This window comes from Lissotriton vulgaris, chromosome 4_1 (assembly GCF_964263255.1).
Source record: "Lissotriton vulgaris chromosome 4_1, aLisVul1.2, whole genome shotgun sequence".
Classification (NCBI taxonomy): Eukaryota; Metazoa; Chordata; class Amphibia; order Caudata; family Salamandridae; genus Lissotriton; species Lissotriton vulgaris.
The window spans coordinates 1,211,565,895-1,211,573,394 of record NC_141691.1 but is presented as its reverse complement, the minus strand read 5'-3'; the positions used below and the strand labels follow the sequence as shown (position 1 = coordinate 1,211,573,394).

The following is a 7,500-nucleotide window of genomic DNA, read 5'->3' as shown; positions in this document are numbered from 1 at the left end:
GGCCCAGGGCCGTGGCACCCGACCCGGGGCCCGGACGGGCCCCTAGACCCAGCCTGGGCTCCGATGCACGGAGACGCAGGGGACACCATCCCGGGCCCTTTCGGACCCCGTCCCGGGCACCCTGCCACGCAGCAGGACTAAGGACAGAGCCCGGGATGGGGAGGCCGCCCTCCTCGGGCCCTCAGGGGCCCCGGCCGGAGCTGCTGAACTCAGCCGAGCGAGGGGAGGCTTCCCGGGCACAACGGAGCCCCGTCCCGGGGCTTTGGCAGTGTGGCATGTCGGTGGACGGCGCCCAGGGCCGTAGCACACAACCCGGGGCCCGGCCGGGCCCCTGGACCCAGCCGGGGCTCCCGGGCCCGGAGGCGCAGGGAAAGCTTCCCTGGGCGCTCCCGACCCCGTCCCGGGCACCCTGCTACGCAGCAGGACCAAGGACAGAGCCCGGGATGGGGAGGCTGCCCTCCCCGGGCCCCCAGGGGCCCCGGCCGAAGCTCCTGAACTCAGCCCGGCAAGGGGAGGCTTCCTGGGCACAACGGAGCCCCGTTTCAGGCCTTTGGCAGTGCGGCAGGCCGAGGGACAGGGCCCGGGGCCGTAGCACCCGACCCGGGGGCCCCGCCGGGCCCCTGGACCCGGCCTGGGCTCCCGAGCCCGGAGGCGCAGGGGAAGCCTCCCCGGGCCCTCCGGACCCCGTCCCGGGCACCCTGCCACGCAGCAGGACCAAGGACAGAGCCCGGGATGGGGAGGCCGCCCTCCCCGGGCCCCCAGGGGCCCCGGCCGGAGCTGCTGAACTCAGCCGAGCGAGGGGAGGCTCCCCGGGCTCGAAGGAAACCCCGTTCTGGTCCTTTGGCAGTGCGGCAGGCCGGGGGACCGGGCCCAGGGCCGTGGCACCCGACCCGGGGCCCGGCCGGGCCCCTGGACCCCATCCAGGGCTTCCTGCCACGCGGCAGGCCCAGGGACGGATCCGGGGCTGGGGCGGCATCCTGGCATGTCCAGCTGCCGGCTGAGGACCGCTAGGCCGAGGGGGGTGCCAGAATACCTTGTCCCTACCAATCCGGAGGATAATTACCCCCATTTCTTGTAATCTTAGCACACAAGGTGACAGAGGGGACCCAGGGCGCAAACATGCCCGACCTCCTGGAGCCCTCGCTGGGGTCCGGGAGGCGAATGGCACCCCATCGGGACTTCCAGGGAAGTCCGGCCATCTGGTCACACCATAGGAAAGCATTGCGGGCGACCAGATGGCCGAGGCGAGAGGGGCATCCAGATGGCCGGGACCGAACTGACACCAATCTGCCTGCCCTAGGACTGTAGGGCTCAGGAGCTGCGGGACTGCAGGGCTCGGGGACTGCAGGGCTCCACGGCTGCGGGGCTCCGGGGCTCCAGGGCTCCAGGGCTCCAGGGCTCCAGGGCTCCAGGGCTCCAGGGCTCCGGGGCTTCGGGGCTGCAGGGCTGCAGGGATCCGGGGCTCCGGGGCTGCTGGGCTCCAGGGCTGCTGGGCAGCAGGGCTCCGGGTTTGCAGGGCACATGAGCCATGTAGCCCGTCCCGGGCTCTTCCCAACGCCGCGGGCCGGAGGAGGGAGCCACAAACGCCTGGGAGGTTTTGCCCGGGGCACATCCCATCCGGTCCCGGGGAAGGTTTCTGGGCACACTCTTGCCCCTAGTAATCCGGAGGAAAATTACCCTCCTTTCTTGTAATCCGTGCACGCGAGGTGACAGAGGGGACCCAGGGCGCAAACGTGCCCGACCTCCTGGAGCCCTTGCTGGGGTCCGGGAGGCGAATGGCACCTCATCGGGACTTCCAGGGAAGTGCGGCCATCTAGTCGCCGCCATAGGAAAGCATTGCGGGCGACCAGATGGCCGAGGCGAGAGGGGCGACCAGATGGCCGGGACCGAAATGACGCCCAATCTGCCTGCCCCGGGCCTGTAGGGCTCAGGAGCTGCAGGGCTCTGGGGCTCTGGGGCTCCGGGGCCTCGGGGCCTCGGGGCTCCGGGCCTCCGGGGCTCTGGGGCTGCAGGGGCTCGGGGACTGCAGGGCTCCACGGCTCGGGGTCTGCAGGGCTCCGGGGCTCCGGGGCTCCAGGGCTCCAGGGCTCCGGGGCTGCTGGGCTTCAGGCCTCAGGGGCTCCAGGGCTCCAGGGCAGCAGGGCTCCGGGGCTCCAGGGCCCGGGACCCATGGAGCCCGTCCCGGGTACTTTGCCCCTCTGTGGCCCGGGGAAGGGAGCCCCGGATGCCTGGGAGGTGTTACCCAGGCATAGCCCATCTGGTCCCCCTGGCAGAGAACCACCAGCCATGGAGGGGTGTCCGGGCGTACCCTGCCCCTAGTAATCCGGAGGAAAATTACCCCCATTTCTTGTAATCCGTGCACGCGAGGTGACAGAGGGGACCCAGGGCGCAAACGTGCCCGACCTCCTGGAGCCCTTGCTAGGGTCCGGGAGGCGAATGGCACCTCATCGGGACTTCCAGGGAAGTCCGGCCATCTAGTCACCCCCATAGGAAAGCATTGCGGGCGACCAGATGGCCGAGGCGAGAGGGGCGACCAGATGGCCGGGACCGAAATGACGCCCAATCTGCCTGCCCCGGGCCTGTAGGGCTCAGGAGCTGCAGGGCTCTGGGGCTCCGGGGCCTCGGGGCTCCGGGCCTCAGGGGCTCTGGGGCTGCAGGGGCTCGGGGACTGCAGGGCTCCACGGCTCGGGGTCTGCAGGGCTCCGGGGCTCCAGGGCTCCGGGGCTGCTGGGCTTCAGGCCTCAGGGGCTCCAGGGCAGCAGGGCTCCGGGGCTCCAGTGCCCGAGACCCATGGAGCCCGTCCCGGGTACTTTGCCCCTCTGTGGACCGGGGAAGGGAGCCCCGGATGCCTGGGAGGTGTTACCCAGGCATAGCCCATCTGGTCCCCCTGGCAGAGAACCACCAGCCCTGGAGGGGTGTCCGGGCGTACCCTGCCCCTAGTAATCCGGAGGAAAATTACCCCCATTTCTTGTAATCCGTGCACGCGAGGTGACAGAGGGGACCCAGGGCGCAAACGTGCCCGACCTCCTGGAGCCCTTGCTAGGGTCCGGGAGGCGAATGGCACCTCATCGGGACTTCCAGGGAAGTCCGGCCATCTAGTCACCCCCATAGGAAAGCATTGCGGGCGACCAGATGGCCGAGGCGAGAGGGGCGACCAGATGGCCGGGACCGAAATGACGCCCAATCTGCCTGCCCCGGGCCTGTAGGGCTCAGGAGCTGCAGGGCTCTGGGGCTCCGGGCCTCGGGGCCTCGGGGCTCCGGGCCCCCGGGCCTCAGGGGCTCTGGGGCTCTGGGGCTGCAGGGGCCCGGGGACTGCAGGGCTCCACGGCTCGGGGGCTCCGGGGCTCCGGGGCTCCAGGGCTCCGGGGCTCCGGGGCTCCAGGGCTCCAGGGCTCCGGGGCTGCTGGGCTTCAGGGCTCGGGGGCTCCAGGGCAGCAGGGCTCCGGGGCTCCAGGGCCCGGGACCCATGGAGCCCGTCCCGGGTACTTTGCCCCTCTGTGGCCCGGAGAAGGGAGCCCCGGATGCCTGGGAGGTGTTACCCAGGCATAGCCCATCTGGTCCCCCTGGCAGAGAACCACCAGCCTTGGAGGGGTGTCCGGGCGTACCCTGCCCCTAGTAATCCGGAGGAAAATTACCCCCATTTCTTGTAATCCGTGCACTCGAGGTGACAGAGGGGACCCAGGGCGCAAACGTGCCCGACCTCCTGGAGCCCTTGCTAGGGTCCGGGAGGCGAATGGCACCTCATCGGGACTTCCAGGGAAGTCCGGCCATCTAGTCACCCCCATAGGAAAGCATTGCGGGCGACCAGATGGCCGAGGCGAGAGGGGCGACCAGATGGCCGGGACCGAAATGACGCCCAATCTGCCTGCCCCGGGCCTGTAGGGCTCAGGAGCTGCAGGGCTCTGGGGCTCCGGGGCCTCGGGGCCTCGGGGCTCCGGGCCCCCGGGCCTCAGGGGCTCTGGGGCTCTGGGGCTGCAGGGGCTCGGGGACTGCAGGGCTCCACGGCTCGGGGGCTGCAGGGCTCCGGGGCTCCGGGGCTCCGGGGCTCCAGGGCTCCGGGGCTCCGGGGCTCCAGGGCTCCAGGGCTCCGGGGCTGCTGGGCTTCAGGGCTCGGGGGCTCCAGGGCAGCAGGGCTCCGGGGCTCCAGGGCCCGGGACCCATGGAGCCCGTCCCGGGTACTTTGCCCCTCTGTGGCCCGGAGAAGGGAGCCCCGGATGCCTGGGAGGTGTTACCCAGGCATAGCCCATCTGGTCCCCCTGGCAGAGAACCACCAGCCTTGGAGGGGTGTCCGGGCGTACCCTGCCCCTAGTAATCCGGAGGAAAATTACCCCCATTTCTTGTAATCCGTGCACTCGAGGTGACAGAGGGGACCCAGGGCGCAAACGTGCCCGACCTCCTGGAGCCCTCTCTGGGATCCGGGAGGCGAATGGCACCTCATCGGGACTTCCAGGGAAGTCCGGCCATCTGGTCGCTCCATAGGAAAGCATTGCGGGCGACCAGATAGCCGAGGCGAGAGGCGCGACCAGATGGCCGGGACCGAAATGACGCCAATCTGCCGGCCCCGAGCCTCTGCGGGAGGGCTCCAGCCTGCCCTTGCAGGGCTTGGGGGCTCCGGGGCTCTGGGACTGCAGGACTCCGGGGCTGCAGGGCTGCAGGGCTGCAGGGCTGCAGGGCTCCGGGGCTCCGCGGCTCTGGGGCTCCGGGGCTCCAGGGCTCGGGGGCTCGGGGACTGCAGGGCTCGGGCTGCAGGGCTCCGGGCCTGCAGGGCTCCCAAGCTCCAACCAGGCCGGGGAGATCAGGGAGTCTGCCCAGGCACAAGGGACCCCTGTCCAGGGCACACGGACCCCCAGGACGCGCCGCCGTTTTCCTCCAATTTTTTTTTCCAAAATTTTGCGGAGTGGCACTCCGCCCAGCCCTACGCAAACTCTCACTACGCAGTGGAAAGCACTTAGCCAGCCATGCCCCCACCTGGCCCGGTCCCCGCTTCTGATCCCAGCCAGGTTGGGGGAGCCTCCCTTGGCCCAATGGACCCCATCACAGGCACCCAGACACTCGCTAGGCCGCAGGAAGTGAGCTCCCGCATCACCGGGTCGCCTAGGGGTGGGCGGAAAACTACTACTACTAGGGGTGCGCGGAAAACTATGCGCCGACAGCGTAGTGGATGATGCCAGCCACACCTGCTCCCCGGGTCGGCCCGGTCCAAGCTTCCGTTACCCTAGCCAGGCCGGGGAGAGCCTCCCCGTTCCCCGGTGGAGCCCCGTCCCCAGCACCCGGACCCTCTGACGGCTTGCAGGACGGGGGGCTCACGCACCCCAGGCTCGGCCGGACGGAGCTCAAGCCCCGGGCCCGGTCCCAGCTACCGAACCCTAGCCAGGCCGGGGAGAGCCTCCCCGGGCCCCCGTGGAGCCCCGTCCCCAGCGCCCGGACCCTCTGACGGCTCGCAGGACGGGGGGCTCACGCACCCCAGGCCCGGCCGGACGGAGCTCAAGCCCCGGGCCCGGTCCCGGCTACCGAACCCTAGCCAGGCCGGGGAGAGCCTCCCCGGGCCCCTGTGGAGCCCCGTCCCCAGCGCCCGGGCCCTCTGACGGCTTGCAGGACAGGGGGCTCACGCACCCCAGGCCCGGCCGGACGGAGCTCAAGCCCCGGGCCCGGTCCCTGCTACCGAACCCTAGCCAGGCCGGGGAGAGCCTCCCCGGGCCCCTGTGGAGCCCCGTCCCCAGCGCCCGGGCCCTCTGACGGCTTGCAGGACAGGGGGCTCACGCACCCCAGGCCCGGCCGGACGGAGCTCAAGCCCCGGGCCCGGTCCCAGCTACCGAACCCTAGCCAGGCCGGGGAGAGCCTCCCCGGGCCCCGGACCCACCTTCCGAACCCTAGCCAGGCTGGGGAGAGCCTCTCTGGGAGCCCCGTCCCGAGCACACGGACCCTAGGCCGGACCCAAGGAGGGTTAAGCCCCGGCCACGTCCTCTCCCCGACGGCCTGCCCGGGGAGCCCATTTTTGTCGACTATTAAGCCCCCACGTAGTGGGGGCTTACAGAACCTTGGGGGAGGACAAAAGTTGGAGTTAGCCTGGTCGCCCAGCCCGCAGGGCCATCTGGTCGCCCCCCCTGCCTGCAGGGCCATCTGGTCGCGCAGCCAGGCGACCAGATGACCCGGGACTACCGAGCCTGGGAGGCTGCCGTACCCAGTCGCCCTTGCAGTCCAGCGAAGCCCTCACCTTCATTGCGCCACAGGGTTTCGCTCGGCCCTCCGACTCGCGCACGTGTTAGACTCCTTGGTCCGTGTTTCAAGACGGGTCGGGTGGGTAACCGACATCGCCGCAGACCCCTGGCGCCCGGCGTGGGCCTCCCCGCCTGGCGGCGCGACGCGGTCGGGGCGCACTGAGAACAGTCCGCCCCAGTCGACAGTCGCGCCGGGAGCAGGGGGCCCCGTCCCCCAAGACAACCGACCCGGCGCGCCCCGAGGGGCGGCCGGGGACGGGTGCCCGGGAGAGGGCGCGGAGGCGGTCGAATCTCCCTCGGCCCCGCGGACACGGCGAAGCTGCTGCCAGGGGGGCTGTAACACCCTCCGCCGGAGCGGAGGGCCACCTGCCACCCCGAAGCCTTCCCAGCCGACCCGGAGCCGGTCGCGGCGCACCGCCGCGGAGGAAATGCGCCCTGCGGGGGCCGGGTAGGGCCCGGGCCCCGGTCCCGCGGAGGGGATCCGGAACTCCCGGGCCACCGACCTTCCCGCCGGGTTGAATCCTCCGGGCGGACTGCACGGACCCCACCCGTTTACCTCTCGACGGTTTCACGCCCTCTTGAACTCTCTCTTCAAAGTTCTTTTCAACTTTCCCTTACGGTACTTGTTGGCTATCCGTCTCGCGCCCGTATTTAGCCTTAGATGGAGTTTACCACCCTCTTTGGGCTGCATTCCCAAGCAACCCGACTCCGAGAAGACCCGATCCCGGCGCGCCGGGGGCCGCTACCGGCCTAACACCGTCCGCGGGGTGAGCCTCGATCAGAAGGACTTGGGCCCCCTGAGCGACGCCGGGGAGTCGGTCTTCTGTACGCCACATTTCCCGCGCCCGCCGCCGGGCGGGGATTCGGCGCTGGGCTCTTCCCTCTTCACTCGCCGTTACTGGGGGAATCCTGGTTAGTTTCTTTTCCTCCGCTTAGTAATATGCTTAAATTCAGCGGGTCGCCACGTCTGATCTGAGGTCGTAGTCGGAAGCATGACGCCGGAGCGTCAAAAGGGGGCACTGCCGGGGAAGAGGCCGGGCCCCTGCCGGAGCAGGGGCCTGGCAACGCCCGGCAGCGCACGCCATCTCTTTCCCCGGATCGCACCGGGCTTCGCCCTCTCCGGAGAGCCGGCCGCGGAGGTGGGCGCCCGAGGCGCGTGCGCGCGGGCAGCCGGTGGGACACCACAGACAGCCTTGCGCGGCACGCAGCCAGGCGCCCCGGGACGGGCCCGGGGCGGACCGGTCGCCAGGCCCCCTTCTCAGGGGGCCAGGCGCGCCGGCGG

At 70.8% G+C, this 7,500-nt stretch overlaps 1 protein-coding gene across 1 annotated transcript in view; it reads left to right on the top strand.

Annotated features, from left to right (window-relative positions):
• The window catches only part of LOC147723054 (polypeptide N-acetylgalactosaminyltransferase 1), a 436,567-nt gene that overhangs the window by 372,537 nt on the left and 56,530 nt on the right, over positions 1-7,500 (top strand). The window lies entirely within an intron of this gene.